Source organism: Gobio gobio (assembly GCF_949357685.1).
Source record: "Gobio gobio genome assembly, chromosome: 20".
Lineage (NCBI taxonomy): Eukaryota > Metazoa > Chordata > Actinopteri > Cypriniformes > Gobionidae > Gobio > Gobio gobio.
The window spans coordinates 21,699,898-21,718,695 of NC_137113.1; positions in this window are offsets into that span (position 1 = coordinate 21,699,898).

The window sequence follows — 18,798 nt, forward strand, 5'->3', positions numbered from 1 at the left end:
CGATGTACTCCCAGTTACGAGTTTTGACATCACATAGCCCGCGAAGCAACAATGGCAGCCCCCAGGATGTTGTGTTTATGAAACAAATATACAAATAACGTAAAATAAAAGGTATAAGAGCTTTTCTTGCCGTCTGCAATGCTTTTCTCCTCCGTTTCCCTCAAATAAGCAAGGAGTAAGCACCTTTGGCGATAGAAATGATTGTAAATTAGCATACACCCCGTATGGTCCGCCACGCTTTGTTTACATCTAACTACCACACAATTCCTATGGCTCAGGCAGTTTGGCGTGACTTTACCTGGAACGCTACAAAGTCGTGAGTCGTGGTTTGAAGTTGTAATTTACGGGCTCAAAAACCTGCCTGGAACGCAGCATAAATCTCACGCCAAATTGCCAAACCTGCTTTTGATATTAAACAAAGTCTAAGCTTTTATATTTTTTTAAGTTTTAATGCGAAATTCAAACAATAAATAGCGTTTTGGCGCTAATATGGCATAACAGTCAAAGCCAGAGTGTTGAAAAACGGCGTTGCGACATGCTCTCTCATCTCCCGGTGGTGGTGCACGTGGTCACGTGCTTCACGGACCTCTCAATACTTCTAGCGGTGTGTCAATACATTTGAATGGCTTGATACACAACAGCTCCACTTTACATGTGTTTGCAGCAAGTTTTGGTAAACAGTTCAGCATAGTGTGCATTGATTATTACGTCAACCATACAGGATCGTTTTATAATGGAGAGTGATGGAGATGCAACAATGTTAACATTAATGTTAATGGGTTCCCTTTCGAATGGTCAGTTCGTACTGCGTCTTAAGACGCTGTATGGGAATTCTCCAATTCTCGAATATACTGAAGTAATTTGTAAAATCACGCAGTGCTACTGCCCAGTCAAAACAGTGTCGAGACATCTCGCACGCTATTGGCTGGCCAGTGGGAACTGCATGAACCAATGGCAGAACAGTGTAATCTGAGCGAACCAATGGGCACAAAGCCCGCGAAGCTGAGCGCAAGAGCCCGCGAAAGGGGCATATAAAATACGCTGTAACTGTCAAAAACATCAGATTAATCTCCTTCAGCGACGATATACGGTCCTCGCTGATAAACTCGAACTACACCACCTTCACCGTGAATTGACGAGCCTGCAGCGGAATAGCGAACTAACCAGCCCGGACGTCCTGCGAGAGTCAGCGGCCTGCTGTATTTCAGCGCGCTCAAATCGCCAGCGATCCCGCAAGCTGTCATGCCTTTCCCCTGCGCTCTTTGGTGAAACACTACGGTGTATCCTTTCTGTACAATACTGAGAAAAACATATCACTTGTGTGCAGTACTTACCTACACTAGGAGGATAACCACGACGGGTGCGTGATCTGTCTGGGCAAGGCCCACGCGGACGCTGCTCTCGCCGGGTCCGGCTGCTCTTACTGCGAGGGTATGCCCATTTCCTCCCTCCGTTCGCGGATAGCGCTCTTTTCAGAGCGCGACCCCGGCCCTCGCGCTCTCCCGTTCCCCTTTCCGCCCGAGCCTCGGCGGGAAAGAACGGCGGAGCCAGAGGGCTGAGTAAACCGAGGCTAGCGAGTTCACGTCGGCCCAGTGCCCGCCTGACTCTTCTTCACCTCAGAGAGACGTTTCCCCTGTGACGTTCCCTCGATCGGACCTGCTCCCTCCGCTCGACGCAGAGGGCTTGGTCTCATTCGGCGGCAATGAGGAAGACGAATCCGCACGATTACCAACGTCTCGCTCTTCCTTTTCTCTCACTTGGGCCGCGCTAAGAAGCGCTGCGGACAGAGAATGCCAGAGTGGACGAGCAAACTAATGCCGGAGCTTCCCGCATTACTTTCTCTCAGACTGCTGGAGATATTGAGAGCGCGCCTTACGTTACAGGCTGTTCTCACTGCAGCTCGCGCTTCCTGCAGCGCATGCGCCCCCTCTCTCACTATCGAGAGCGCGACTTACGCCATTGCTGCCTCGCTGTCTAGCGCATAATGGCGTCGTGAATGGCGGCCAAGCCCTGCGTCTTTTCACTCTATCACTTCTCTCAGTCCCCTATTCAGGCGACTGGAGAGGTTCAACAGTGTAGTAAACGAGCCTGTTATGAAACACGCACGCCACACACACTGAAAACACTGTCAAGAGCGCGACTTACGTCCTAGCCACGCCCTCTGCTGTTACGGTGTACTTCGCACACAGGGTTGCCGGTTCGAGCCCCGCTCTCACAGGTTTCTCAGTGAGTCTTAATTTAGTGAATGGCGGCCAAGCCCTCCACCACTTCTCTCAGTCCCCTATTCAGGCGACTGGAGAGGTTCAACAGTGTAGTAAACGAGCCTGTTATGAAACATGCACGCCACACACACTGAAAACACCGTCAAGAGCGCGACTTACGTCATAGCCGCGCCCTCTGCTGTTACGGTGTACTTCGCACACAGGGTTGCCGGTTCGAGACCCGCTCTCACAGGTTTCTCAGTGAGTCTCAATTTAGTGAATGGCGGCCAAGCCTTCCACCACTTCTCTCAGTAAACGAGCCTGTTATAAAACATGCACGCCTGTACACACAGAACGCTGTATTAACGGTGATCCTAATAAACAATTAAGAGTTATTTCCTCTGTTATGACTGCAGGCAGTGTGTCCCCTACATATGGTTTACCCCTGCATATAAGCACTGTTAATTCAGCGCTATAGAAACACTCAAAAGTCCTGCTGTGGCCGGATTACCACTACAGACTTACTTTACATTGTCTCAATCCCCTCGGTTCAGGCGACTGGAGATGTAAATATTGCAGTCAACTAGCCTGTTGTCAAACACGCTCGCCTGCACATCAACGCTGTGTTTTAACAACGACCTTACTAAAATACATGCACCTTGCACATAAGCACTGTTCTCACAGATTACTGCTCACGCGAGAGCGCTCTATATGTAGAGCACGCGCCCACTACAGGTGTGTGCCGCTACACTTAAGTGCTGTCCACACAGTGTCACATCTCTCCCCACAGCCCGTTTTTGTTCCGGTCAGGGAGAAAAATACTGTTCTGAATGTTTTTCATGCAATGAATGTAAACTACGAGTCCGCTTTAATGCGTGCTCCCCTTCATTCTACCGCCATAAAGGCGAGTTAAAAAAATAAATAAAATAAAAAATTCCAGCTCTGAGCGAGTCAGGGTGTTTTACAGCCGCAACTTCCTTGTTCCCAAAAAAGATGGCGGCCTCAGGCCCATCTTAGATCTCAGACACCTGAACAAGGCTCTATCAAAAGGCCTTTCAGAATGCCGACATTAAAACCGATCATCGCGCAAATCTGCCCGATGGACTGGTTTTTCTCATTGGATCAGAAAGATGCTTACTCTCATATCCAAATTATCCCACGTCACAGACCGTTTTTGAGATTCGCGTTCGACGGGAAGGCTTATCAGTGCACAGTCCTGCCATTTGGCCTGTCCTTTCACGAAGTGCATGGATGCAGCTCTCTCCCCCTTAAGACAAGCGGGAATGCGTATTCTGAACTACCTCGACGACTGGCTCATACTGGCCCAGTCAGAGGAAGAAATAAAATCTCACAAATCTATGCTACTCAGCCATCTAGAATGCCTGGGTCTCAGAATAAATACAGCCAAGAGCTCATTGCTTCCCAGGCAGAGAACCTCCTTCCTGGGAACGATTTTAGACTCAGCCCAAATGAGGGCGTGGCTATTGGACGAATGCGCTCTGACTACACAGCAGCTTGCATGTTCATTCAAAATGGGAACCAACACACCCCTAAAAAATGTCAGAGAATGCTAGGCCTAATGGCAAAAGCTTCTCCAGTACTTCCGCTGGGTATGAAACACATGCGCCCCCTGCAGTACTGGCTGAAATCACGGGTTCCTTCCCAAGCGTGGCATTCAGGCCAGCTTTGGATCAAAGTGGGCCGCGGCTGTGTCAAAGCCCTGACCCCGTGGTCACTTGGAAACAGTTTCCAGACGGATGGTGGTCACCACGGACGCCTCCAACTCGGTTTGGGGCGCTCTGTACGAGGCGAACCGGCCTTCGGCTAATGGTCGAGCACGGAGTCACGGTTGCACATAAACTGCCTAGAAATGCTGCCAGCAGTGCTAGCCCTCAAGACTTTTTTACCACGTCTCTCAGGTCACCATGTTCTAGTCCGCACGGACAACACGACTGTGGTCTCCTACATAAACCGCCAAGGCGGGCTCAGGTCGAGATGGCTCAACCAACAGGTCAGACATCTCCTCCTATGGGCAAAAGGCAAATTACATTCACTAAAAGCAGTGCATGTGCCAGGCAGACATGCTCTCCAGGGGCCTCGTGTCCCCGGGGGAATGGGCCCTCCATTCCTAAACGGTTCAAATGATATGGAGTGTTTTTGGGAGGGCAGAGGTCGACCTCTTCGCTTCCTAAGACAACTGTCATTGCCCAATCTATTTTTCAAAGAGCAAGGATGCGCTGGCCCACGAATGGCCCAGCTGCATACTTTATGCTTTTCCACCAGTACTGCTCATTCCCCAGATTTTAAAAAGAATCAGGGAATGCGAGCACACAGTCCTGCTAGTGGCTCCACTCTGGCGAACCCAAATCAGGTTTCCCGAGTTGATTCAGTTACTATCAGCAGCCCCATGGCCAGTTCCCCTAAGGAAAGATCTCCTTTCTGAGGCGAACGGGACAATCCGGCACCCCCACCCCAAAATTGTGGGCGTTACAGGTTTGGCCACTCAAGGGGGGCTCGAGAACCTCCCAGTGAGTGTCTTGAGCACCATCAGTGAAGCTAGAGCTCCGTCTACTAGACGTCTCTATGCCCTTAAATGGTCAGTGTTCTCTGACTGGTGTTCAGTCAGGAACTATAACCCAGTGTCATGCGAGATATCACAAATTCTTGTTTTTCTATAAGAGATGTTGGATGCAGGACACACTCCATCCACACTCAAAGTCTACACGGCAGCTATCGCCGCATCTCATATGCCTATAGCTGGCCAATCAGTAGGCAGACACGACATGGTCGTAAAATTCTTAAAAGGAGCCTGGAGGCTTAACCTCCTTCTCCCTCCTACGGTGTCATCCTGGGACCTTCATTGGTCCTAAGAGCACTAAAAAGACCTTCCTTTCGAGCCGCTGCAGACGGCTGAATTAAAGCCACTTTCGCTGAAAACTGCCCTGCTATTAGCACTGGCATCTGTTAAGCGTGTCAGTGACATTCAAGCGTTATCTGTGAACGCGTCATGTTTAGAATTGGCCCAGGCGATTCTAAAGTCATCCTCAAACCAGGGCATGGTTATGTACCTAAAGTGCTTTCAACACCGTTCAAAGCACAGGTAATCACTCTCTCTGCCCTCCCCACTTCCGAGGATGAGAGACAGTTACACCTGCTCGGCCCTGTTAGGTCGCTTAGAGCATATATTGAGCGGTCCTCCCACTTTAGACAGTCGGAGCAGCTCTTTGTTAGTTTTGGTGACCGAACTAAGGGACTTCCGGTCATAAACAAAACCTAGCCAGATGGCTAGTGGACGCGATAGCGTTAGCATATGACACTATGGGCCTCCAATGCCCCATAGGTGTCAAAGCTCACTCCACCAGAGGCATGGCCTCCTCTTGGGCGTGGTCTAGTGGAGTTTTTCTATGGGTGACATTTGTAGATCGGCAGGTTGGTCCTCACCATCTACTTTAACCAGATTCTTCAGTCTGGATGTCCCTGCACTGCAGGCACAAGTCCTCGCTGTATAAAAATACTAAGACTGCCTAACGAATATTAGACGGCCTTGTAAGCCCGTCCCCGTCATAAGTTGGCATTGGGGCCTTCATATGCTTCAATGCTTACACATTCCTTATAGTTACCGGCCTCTATGAGCCCAGTAGTATAAGACGTGTGTACATATATATTATATATATAAATGATGTGTCAGTAACTCTAGTCTTGAGCCCTTTCTAATAAGTGTTCAAACTTGAGGGAGTTCATGTCACTGCGCTTATCATAGCACGGCGGGATTTTACAGGTTCCCATACAGCGTCTTAAGACGCAGTACGAACTGACCGTTCGAAAGGGAACGTACTCGGTTACTTAACGAAACCTCGGTTCCCTGAGATAAGGGAAGGAGTACTGCGTAGACGGCCGTGCTATGGCGCTGACTCGGGTGATCGTCGCTTCAGTCGATTTAACCTGATGTTTTTGACAGTTACAGCGTATTTTATATGCCCCTTTCGCGGGCTTTGTGCCCATTGGTTCGCTCAGATTACACTGTTCTGCCATTGGTTCATGCAGTTCCCACTGGCCAGCCAATAGCGTGCGAGATGTCTCGACACTGTTTTGACTGGGCAGTAGCACTGCGTGATTTTACAAATTACTTCAGTATATTTGAGAATAGGAGAATTCCCATACAGCGTCTTAAGACGCAGTACTCCTTCCCTTATCTCAGGGAACCGAGGTTACGTTAAGTAACCGAGTACGTTTTTTTATTGTATTTAGTCCTCAGGTATTCCTTACTAATTGGTCACACTCATACTCATTGATGGTCAAATGTGACCAATGACCATACACCTTAACTATTTTTCAATTGAATAAATGTTCTATATTTTACTTCAATAATATTTATTGAATATTTTGAGATATTTTGGTACTAGTTAGCTTTTATTTGTCATTTAACTGTGCATACAGAATGCACATGAACGAAATTCCGTTGCACTGGCCCATAATACATCTCTATATAGGCCTACTACTGTGCAAAAATTATCTGTATAATATATTAATCTAAAAATATAACATTTATATAAATATAATAAAAAGTGCTACAACATGCATTAAAAATATCACAATAAAAGGCTTTTTTACAACGGCATATCAAATTATTGCACTTGTTAAGTGGCGGTATGTAGATCCAAAATTTGATTACACATTATGAATAAATACTGTTTTTTTTAAATTTCCCAGTCCAGTTCTAAATACTATTTGTGCAATAATTATGGTCCATTAATGACCACTTAAAATATTTTTCTTCTAATATTTTTTATTATTTATATTACAATTAGTATAGTAGTTAGGGTTAAATTAGTGAATTCTTATTCAAAGAGGCAAATTAGAGTCATTTTGTGGCTCCAAAAATAATAATTTCCATTTGTAATGCCATTACTGGTGCCTTTATGGCTCTTTAATCAATATACATGTATCTAATCTAGTTGCTCAAAAAAGTATTGCAGTTTTGCATTTTAATAAATATTTAGATATAATCAAACACTAGATTTCTTTGTGAAATTTTAAAATGTTAATAACGTACATATCCTTATTTCCTTATATGTATACAGTAGGCTATGAATTGATACTGAAATCGAAATCGATATACCATTGTATACCGTAAGCCCCACAACATCGCCCATCAAAAAAATAAAAATAAAATCTCACTCCAACATGGTCTTAAAAGTTGGCAACCCTGCATAGGTATGTATTATATTGCATTTCTGTCAATAGATCCTCATAAGTAGGCTACATACTGCACCTTTACATTTAATGTTTTTTTCTTCTTTTGTTTGTCTTTTAGAAAACAAGACACTAAGTTAGTTATTTTATGTCTTTCGCTTCCTCTAGTCATTTCATTTTGATTTAAGAATGTGTAGGTATTTGTAGCCTACTGGAAAAACAAGACAAAAATATTGAGGAAGAATTTTTTTTTTGCAGTGTTTGGACAGAGTTTGGATAGAGGAAAATGAGTCTTGTCATGTCATGAGTCAAAACTTAAGTGGTTAGTAACTGCAAATGATGAAACACATAATTAAACATATCAAGTTGTGCAGTCCGATTACTATAGGAGTTATACAAATGGAGTGAACATTCCAACACTCCATTCCTCTGAAGGAAGTGCCGCTCTGAGGCAGAGTTAGATCATTATTGCTGGTGACATCATGCAGCTGTTGCTGACTGGACAGTTTTGCCTGGAAGCAACATCATGTTTAAATATTTGTGAATGTCTGCATTAATGCATCTAGTATGCATGGTTAATTATGTATTACTCCGTGTGTGCGTATACAGAGGAGATGGTGCGATACATATGGGCAGTCTATCCCCTTTCTGACTTTTGTCACTATATACCTCGTACTCTCCATTTGACCCTCACTCTTCCTCCATAGATAAAGTCTGATGTAATTCTTTGTGAATTTTGAACGCTTTGAGGGGATTCACTTTGCATTAAGCACGCCGTCCACAACAGCATTAAATATTGAGTAACCCTGTCGTTTTGTTTTTATAATTTTTCTTGCCACAGGTGCTGTTGGCAGCCCTAGCTTGGAGACCTCGAGAGGTAACTGCATTTTGATGAGCCGTCAAATGAGTGAACAAAGCAGGCTGGAGGCTTTAGACAGGCAGGCTTGTTTATTTCATCGTTTGTGACACAGAGCATGCACACGGATAGTCAACACCTCCCACCCTGCCTTTGTTTCTTGGCCACGTCTGAAATGCTTTTTCCTTGTGAAAGCCTTTCTCATTCGCTCTTGTTCCATGTTCTCCTCACACTGAAGTATTTTTGTCTTGTTTTTCAGTAAAATATTTAAACAGTCTTAATTCGATAAACATTTACTTGAGAGGCAAAATGACATAAGATATAAAGTCTTGTTTTCTGTAATATTTATCAAAATTAAGTGACTTCATACATGCTTAAAACAATAACAAACTGTTTTTTTTCCTTACCCCATTGGCAATTATTTCCCGCTATTTTAGTCAGCATTAAATCAAACTGAACAATTCTTGCTCTTATCTGCACGTCATTATTTTTTTCATTAACGTGCCCTCATTATCTTTAATCTCACTCTTGCAATGACATCTCTATACATTGATGACGTTTACTGGCTTGAGGGCGGGTTTGCCAGGGTTTACTGGCTCCAATCAATTCCAGATGGACAAAATGAAGTCCCGCCCTACATTTTTTCTTGTTCAAGAAGCCATTTCACTCGATATACATCACAATAGGAAAGAAAAGACTATCGCAACTTTTGTTTCATGGCGACTTTAAAGTGGGCAGTTGTGGCCTAATGGTTAGAGTCAGACTTGTAACCCAAAGGTCGTGGGTTTGATTCTCAATACCGGCAATGACAAGGGCACCTATCCCCAAATTGCTCCTGGGATACTGCAGTGAATAGCTGCCCACTGCTTCGGGTGTGTGTCCATAGCTTGTAGTGTGTGTTCGCTACTCACAACTCCTAATGTGCACTAACTAAGGGTTAGTTCTCCCCAAAAATTAAAAATATCTCATAATTTACTCACCCTCAAGCCATCTTAGGTGTATATAACTTTCTTCTTTCAGCCAAACACAATCTAAATTATATTTTAAAAAAAAAATTCTTGGCTCATCCAAGTTTTATAATGGGAGTGAATAATAACAGAGATTTTGAAGCCCAAAAAAGTGCATCCATCCATCAAAGTAATCTATACGGCTCCAGGGGGTTAATAAAGGCCTTCTGAAGCGAAGGGATGCGTTTTTGTTAGGAAAATTGTGCACTTTTTTGATTTTCTCAAACGAATCAAAGAGGGCTTATTCTTGATCCAACTAAGTAAAATGCATTTTTGACAAATAAATAGCAGCTTTTGAGCAAGATGAATGTCATATGGTGCAAGTGTCAGATTGCTGTATGTCAATAAAGAGCCATGAGTCCAAGGTATAACCAAAAACAGTGCCTAATTTCCTATTGCTCTTGCTCCAGAACCAATGCATTCTCTTTCAACCTTCATGAAACACTTCTGCCTTCGACATTTCTCTTTGAAAAATTCAGTTTTAGACTTCTAATTCGTGACCAGTGTTTTGTTTTGCTCTATCCTCTGCAATTCTGCGTTTGTCAATACGTCATGCGTCGGGTCAGAGGTCACTCTTTAAGAAAGTCATATACACCTAGGATGGCTTGAGGGTGAGTTAATAATGGGATAATTTTCATTTTTGGGTGAACTAACCCTTTAAAGGACAAATTCAGAGTATGGGTTACCATACCTGGCCATCATATCACTTCACTTCGATAGTTCACCCAAACTCCCCCTCATATTTATCCAAACCTGTATGAGTTTCTTTCTTCTGCTGAACACCAAAGAAGATTTTTTAAAGAATATTGGTAACCAGACAGTTGACGGTAGCCATTGACTTTCAGTAGGGAAAAATATGGCTACGGTCAACTGTCTGGTTACCAATATTCTTTCAAATATCTTCTTTGGTGTTCAGCAGAAGAAAGAAACAAAAATGAAATTTATCCCATAATTTACTCACCCTCAAGCCATCCTAGGTTCTTTCAGCCTAACACAATCATAGTTACATAAAAAAAATATCCTGTCTCTTCTCAGCTTTATAATGGCAGTGAATGGTATCCTTTTGATCAAACCATCAACTATTTGATTACCAAAATTCTTTAAAATATCTTTTTTTGTGAAACTTGAGAAACAAAACTCGTACAGGTTTGGAACAACTTGAGAGTGAGTAAGTGAAGAAAGCATTTACATTTTTGGGTGAACTATTCCTTTAACTATAAACTCACTTAAGTTTGATTGTTTTTCCAGAAAACAAGACTTAACACCTTAAAGGGTTAGTTCACCCAAAAATGAAAATTCTGTCATTAATTACTCACCCTCATGTCGTTGGACACCCGTAAGACCTCCGTTCATATTCGGAACACAAATGAAGATATTTTAGTTGAAAGCTGATGCTGAGAAAGGCTTCAGACAGGCCTCCATTGGCATTCAGTACATTGACACTTCCAAGATCCATGAAAGGCACTTAAAACGTCGTTACAAAGTCTATCTCACAATAGTGGCTCTACAATAACTTTACAATGCGACGACAATAGTTTTTGTGCGCAAAAAAAAATCTAAATAACACCTTTAACCAACTTGTTCTCGACTTCCGTGTATTCCTCCACGACGCATGCGCGAGAATATGACGCAGATCCGGCGTTTGGACATATGACCCAGAAGCGATTTGTTTACGAGCAGAGGAAGACGCGCGTGTCTAAGCTGTTGGATTCTACATTGATCGTGCTTTAGGTCTCGGCGTAGTTCTCAAAATGGGGTTAAAGTGTGTATTTCATGGATTCCCGAACGCCGGCGCTACGTCATATTCTCGCGCATGCGTCGTGGAGGCACACACGGAAGTCGAGAACAAGTTGGTTAAAGGTGTTATTTTGATTTTTTTTTGCGCACAAAAACTATTGTCGTCGCATTGTAAAATTATTGTAGAGCCACTGTGGTGAGATAGACTTTGTAACGACGTTTTAAGTGCCTTTCATGGATCTTGGAAGTGTCAATGTACTGAATGCCAATGGAGGCCTGTCTGAAGCCTTTCTCAGCCATCAGCTTTCAACAAAAATATCTTCATTTGTGTTCCGAATATGAACGGAGGTCTTACGGGTGTCCAACGACATGAGGGTGAGTAATTAATTACAGAATTTTCATTTTTGGGTGAACTAACCCTTTAAGTAATTTAGCTTGTCACGTAAATGTATCTTGATCTAAGAATGTTTCGAAATTTATACTGCAAAACAAGTCAAAAATACGAAGTAAAAAAAGTCCTTATTTTAGAGTGCACTGTGCCAAACCGAGAAGGAAATGCTGGTTTGCGGAGTGGCGGGAAGAAATCAATAACTTGATTCAGGGGTGTAAAGGTCCAGGTCAGTATACTTTCCCTTTCGTAGGTTAACGTGTGAATGAATGGATGGCAGTCCATTGAGATATGGAAGGGGCATGTTGTGTATAACTGCTAGTTCTTAATACACATGCTTTCCGGATCCCCTTTCCCCCCCAAACATTTTAGCGGCACCATAGAGTATAAAAGCGAATTCATCTTTTATTCACCGCTGGCTGAATATTCAGACGGTGAGATGTTAAGGCACCGAAGGTCAGTGTTTAGCAGGCTTCTCTCTCTCTCAAGTGCTGAAACAGAGTATGCACTTGCTTGAACCGAGGTTCATGGAAGCACATTAAAATGTTTCGCATTTTGAACAAGAAGCAGACCGAAGCCATAGCCTATAGACCCTGCTGCATATGCATTAGGTTCTGTGCTACAAAGGCTAGGGGCGCTTATTCACCACCCTATGGATTGTCTTCAGGCAAGGCCCTCGGTGTGAAGGCCTTGATCTCGGGTGTGCTGGTGGGGCCCAGACGCACTTAATGGTGTGAATCAGTGGACCAGTGATGTGATGAGTGTATGGTTGATCTCACTCCTTACCCTTTGGCATCTCCAGTCTCCTTGAAGCGTGTATGATGAACATATTTTCTGATGGAACAATTAACAGTACGTTTGGCTGTTGCCATTTAAATTCTTAAAAGGGACACTGGTGTAAAAGAGTCTAGTTATTCTACAATCATTTAAAAAAAAAAAAAAAAAAAACTGAAGTGATAAAATAAGAACGAAAAGTTAGTTTAAGTTTAACCAAAGCTTGACATATGCCATAAAAAAGCTTCTTTTTTTTTTCTTTTTTTTAAATGTAACACTTTATATTTAATATCACTTTATATCTAAATATATCAATATATATATTTAAAAAAAAGGTGTTGGTGTGTTTTTCTGTTGATTAATTTATACATCAATATTATGGAGAATATATGGAGCTCAAATGGAAGGGGGAAAAACACCTCAATTTCGTTCCCAAACTGAGCAAAAACATGCAAATTGGTGCAGTTGCTGATAGTTATCTGTCAAAAAGTAAGATGAAATTCTGATAGCTTGGAATGTAAATCAATGAGATCTTTATAACACTATAATCACTATATCTCTCAATAATATCTTAGTAATATTATATTTAAATGGTAAGTTTTATGATCAAAGCTCTGTACTTTTTTATTGTGGGGGGGAATACATATAACGCAATGCAATACAATGATGACAAAGAGATAAATGTTCCTCAAAAGCCTGGTGTATCATATTTGATATTCACATTTTAGCATGTTTTTTCTAAAAACAAAAAAACAAGATGGATAACCAAGTTAACCTAAGTTGTTTCAGTCCAGTAAGGTTTCATCTTGGAATATTACTAACAATATAACAGTTATTTAGAAGATTGTGTTTTCAACGGGTTTGCTGATTATTTAGAGGCCTTAGGAATTTATATGTATCAAATATAGTAGGCTTTAGGGTTACATTTTCGGTTGTTTACTAAAGGGTTAGTTCACCCTAGTCATCATTTACTCAATCTCATGTCATTCCAAACCAGTTAAACTTTCGTTCATCTTCAGACCACAAATTAAGATATTTATAATAAAATCTGAGAGATTTCTGCCCCTCCATTGACGGTCTATGCTACCACTTTGGCGCTTCAAAAAGTTCATAAAACGATTGTAAAACTAATCCATGTGTATATTGAACAGTTTGAATTTAGATTTTTATTCACATATTAACATTCATCAACTCACACATCAGATGTGGTAAACGGAAGCTCAAGCATGTTTGCTTGACGGCAAAATCCAATGATGTTCATTCTTGTTTCGCAGCACGTTTGAGCTTCCGCATGAGAACTTCTGAGAGCTTCAGTTGAGCTTCTGTTTATGTTCACTGATCAATGTTTATATGTGAATAAAAGCCTATAATTAAATCTGTTCATCATATAAAGTGGTCGAGTCTCGTCAGAACATTTAGACTAAACCGCTTAATTCACAGTAAAGTACAGGAAGGGTTTGGTGCATTTAGGCACTTTCCTCAATTAAATCAGCAATTAAAATCATACATCAGTGTCATTATTTATAATCTGTTGAATTGATATATATTGGATCAAAACAATTATTCGTTTTAGTTGAGGCCCATATTTTGCTCATGTTAATGTATGATTTCCACCATAAAAATAAAGTTTTTATAAATATTGTGACATAACATAATTTAAGTAAAGTAAATGATTTCAATAAATGTTCTCAGTTTTTACACACATTATAGGAAAAGTATATGAAAATGGTCAAAAACATGTTATAAATATAATTACATCCATACCTAAAAACCAACATTTGGTCCAAAACAAGCTGTCCTTCACTGCACTAGCTAAATTCAGGCTAAACCTTTTATCCATTCATACATGGTTTGTCATTTTTTTTATATTTTTATACATTTTATTTAATTGAAGAAAATCACATATCAGGATTTTAAATGTTTTCAGAAAGGTCCCACATTTTGCTTTCTACCTCAGGCTGACAAACAACATTTTCTAAATGTCAAGCACCCCCTTCACTGATCATTGGCTAAAAAGCCAGCCCTATTAATGCCTTCTTTAAGTCAACCACTCATTTAGTGTAATGGGATGTGAAGACCTATTTGTTTTAATGTTCTCCAGAGTGTTTTTTGTTCACTTCTGCCCCCTGCAGGAGTATGCCTGAATAGCAACTATTATTGTGGAGGCAGAATCATCTATGAACTTCACCTCACACGAGCATGCAAAGTCTTTCTTATATTTCAACAATAAACCAATGTATTCAACAAATTATATATAATAATTTAAGGGATAACCTATCCCAAAATTAAAATCCTGTCATTATTTACTCACCCTCATGTCATTACAAACCTGTATGATGGATCTTCTCTGGAACACGAAAGAAGATATTTTGAAGAATTTTGGTGACCAAGAGTTTTGATTCCCATTCACTTCCATTGTATGGTCAAAAATATAACAGATCGAAACCAACGTTCTTTAAAAATTCTTACAGGTTTGGAACGACATGTGAGTAGGCTAAACAACGACAGAATTTTCTTTTTTGGGTGGACTATCCCTTTAAATAGGCCTACATAAAATTCTCTCGAGTCACTATAAACATGCATGTCTCATTGCTTATTTTCGAATATTTTGCTATTAATCACATTAAATAAGCTGTTTCAGAACAACTGAATGGAAAAATGAACATATAGGCCTACTAAGCTCTCCTGTTCCCGCCTGCCGTATCCCTTCTGCTCGGCTGTCTTAACACTTCTGTGTGACTGCGACTTGGATGGTAATGGGAGAATGTTTTGAGCATTTCACACACTCCGAGTCCACATAGAGCCAAAGAATTGCGTTCTTCTCAGGCAGCGTATAGCCATTAGCCTGGCTGCCGACCAGCAGACCTGTCACCCTTGTTTAATGTGCCTCACTGGGCGTGTTTGTGTGGGGGAGTTTGTGCGCAGCGATGGACATTTCTGAGGAGGAGCCCGGGCCGATGCGGCTTGCGAACCCACAGGCTGAGGGTTAATAGCATCCAGGGGCGTAAATTTCATCTAACAGTTGGGGGGGACGATAAACATGAAATTTCTCAAGAGCAATTTTTGAAGGGGACACAAATAATACAGCCAAAATCGTACTTGTAAGGATATGTGTACCACAAAAAAAATATATAGGCCTAATAATATAAAAAAAAAAAAAAAAAACATTTTGTGCTTATTTGGCGTTTTGGTGCACTGAAAAATGATCTAATGTCCGTTTTTCTTTTCTCTGTCATTTTATCTGACCAACAACACAAAGCGATAGTTGTTTAAATATGAGTAAGGTTCCCCACGCAGTCATATTATAATTATTAAATTATCTCCTATCTTACACATAGTATTTTATACTATTCAGATCTTTAGATATTCAACTGCAGCAAGCCCAACACAGATCTGGCGGAGCGGCCGTCCGCATATATTTTAGATTTAGAATTAGCGCCAATTCGAGGGCGGGTTCGGGTTGCTTGAATTATGGGTTCATTAGCGTATTATTCTTAATGAAAAACACAGCAAGAAAACAGTACAATGACACACTCCCTTAAATAGGCACTTTTACATGTCGCTTTGAAACCAAATGTTCCGCGATCATCTTGTCTGTCAGCTGTTTGCTCTGGTGATTAATGAAATCTGACTCTCGTTCGGCTCGTACTGTATTGAGCAGACACATTCAGTTTTTAACTGTTGTGTCTGTTCTCTAACTAAACAAAATTATTGTATTACTATAAAAATGAAAATGACGGTGGCCCTGGGCGGTGCCGCGGTGGGCAAGTGATGTTAACAGTGTTTAATCTGTATTAAAGAGAAAAGAGTCCGAAAGAGTTCATCTGATGTTTAAAGTGAATAAAATAGTATTGACAGCTTACTGGAGTTTCATAACTGCTGTCTGAAGGGCTTGTTGTCTCCACAAACTTGTGTTGTAGTTTTTTTTACGTTCTATGGGTAACCTTAAGTTAGTTGAGGTGCGCGGTGGATCAAACCACTGTGGGGCAAGGGGGGAGGGGGGAACTCAAAATTTTTCTAAACTTAAACGCATTTTTTTGTCCTGTTTGCTTTTGTATTGTTTTACTACTTACACATGTATTTTAAGTATATATCATTATATTATTTACAATACTCAGCATGGTTTTTAGGGGGGGACAGTCCTCAGATTGGGGGGGTCCTGTCCCCCCCGTCCCCCCCGTGATTTACGCCCCTGATAGCATCTGCGCCTATTCTGCCACCTCCAGACGACAGGAACACGCACCGTCACCCACTCAGCTCAGAGGGTCGCGCACAGAGCGCTCGATGCCGCTCTTTGACAATGTCAGCACCGATTTAAATGAATTTCTGCATGTGCTAATTGAGTGATCTCTAACCATCCACTCAACCACCTGGGCAGAGCTCCAGCGGTCTGTTCATCTTCCTCAGCGGCGGAGCTCCGGCATGTCCTACTTTACTGTTTAATGACCCTCTGATAGATCAAGACCGTGCCAAAAAGCAAACAAAAGCGAGAGCTTTAAAACGCAGCATGACCCAGATGATGCCCCCCTCTGTGCCCGTTCTCATTGTTCTGACAGGAGAAAGAAGCAGTGCTTCATTTGCATAATAAATGGGAATGCAACAGCAAGAGAGTGTGCCGCTCCTCACCGTAAAACAGTGCCTGTTACAACACCATGCAAATGATCCCCATCATAATCCCATAATCATTCAAGGATTCGCTTGAGTTGATGGGAACTACACACACACATACGCCTAAATGATATGAGAAATGATCCATATGTTCGAAAACTGAAGAACCTTCCAGCAAGATAAAAGTATGAATGTGACATATTTTCTATTTTGTTTTTGTGAAACCCCTCTTCTTTAAGGCTCTCTCCTTTCTAATTCAACCCAAAATGGAAATCTGCACTGGAGCTACAGTCATGTCTTTGTCAGTTGTACAATTTCTGGTGCAAGATGGCAAGGTTAAACGTCTCAGTTGTATTTGGTTGCCAGGCAGTGGTCAAAAACATTCCCGACAACAGCCATTCAGAAGTACCCCGGATATTAGGGCTTGTGACGAGGTTTTGTCAGATTGGGTCCTTTTATTTGATGTTTGAATTATGTTTGCCTTCCAGGCCTCATAATATGTTGTCAGATGGGTCAGTTAAAGAGAGGACGTTCCTTTCATTCGGCCGGGGACTAATTAACAATACAGCACACTATTTATTTTGAAACCAATATTTTTTAATGGAAACACACATTTGAATGGAGCTGACATACACTTTTTTTTTTCTCATTAGCAGAGTTTAATTGTTGCACAGCATTTAGGTGGTTTTGTGTGCATGTGTGGGCTTTAGATCCTCACAGACAATGTGCTAGAGCTGGGATTACATCCGTGTCACGCCAAGATTATTCTCCTTGCCTTATCCTTGCTGAAATATGATTATTATTGTCATTGTCATTTTGTGTTATTCCTGTTTAAAGTGCGATTAAGTCTGGTCTTATTAATGAAAAACTCATCGGATGTCAGCTCCTGCTCATGCAGGATAAGAAAATGTTTGTGAGACAGAGGGCAAAGCTGGGAAAGGTCCCTGAGAGATTTGCAACGTTTAAATACATGCCAGGCCTGAATAATTCTGTCTGCATGGATCAGAGATTCAAGTTTACAAGATAAGCTATCACGGGCGTCTCAGGACAGGGTTGCACTGAAGTCTTACTTCTGCAGCACATGCTCTCTGTACTTACACTCACAGTGGATTTCTGTTATTTAACGTCAGAAACCTGAACAGTGCGGTATACCCAAAGTGTGTGCGTGTTAATATTGTAAAAAAAAATTGTATAAGCATTGTTTCTTCAGGGGTGTACACAATGTACAGAAATGTTCGTCATGTAGGCCTACACAAGTTGTTGTTTACACATGAAAACTCTTTGGATGTGTTTGTGATAATTATCACTTCAGAAAACAGTTTAAAATGTATGACTAAACTTTTTTCTTTTGACAAACCTACATTTCAAAAGACTTCCCTCAGGTGTTTAACAACCACAGGGAATACTCATGAAAACTAATCTTGGTATATATATATATATATTTGAATGCTACTGATCCCAATCTAAATTCTGACCTGTGATGCAGCCTGAATCATAATCACACCCACCATGTTCATTCGTTCCAGAGGAGAACTGCTAAGAACTTTTTTTCTCCATTCTTTTGGTAGTTTGGGTTCCTTGCCACTGTCGCTTCTGGCTTGCTTAGTTGGGAAAACGTAATATTCAACAATATTATTGATCTTACTGAACTGACGCTGTTGTATGGGAACTGAACAGAGCTTGAGGATGACATCACTGTTTTCTGCAGAACTGATTTATAGATTAAATTAACTAATTTAATAATTGATAATCTTTACAATGGAACTGAATCAACACTGAACTGACTTCAGCTGAACAACAGCTGAAATGCACATTTTTCTTGTTATATCAGTGTAAAGCTGCTTTGAAACGATCTGTGTATAAAGCACATATAAATTAATTTGACTTGACTTTATATCTGTATATATTTCATATAATTATATAGATTAATATTATATATGAAATATGTATGAAATATTGTTTTATATTTTTAAAATTGCATGAATGAAATATTATTAAAATGTATATTTTTAATATAAGTATTATATTACATAT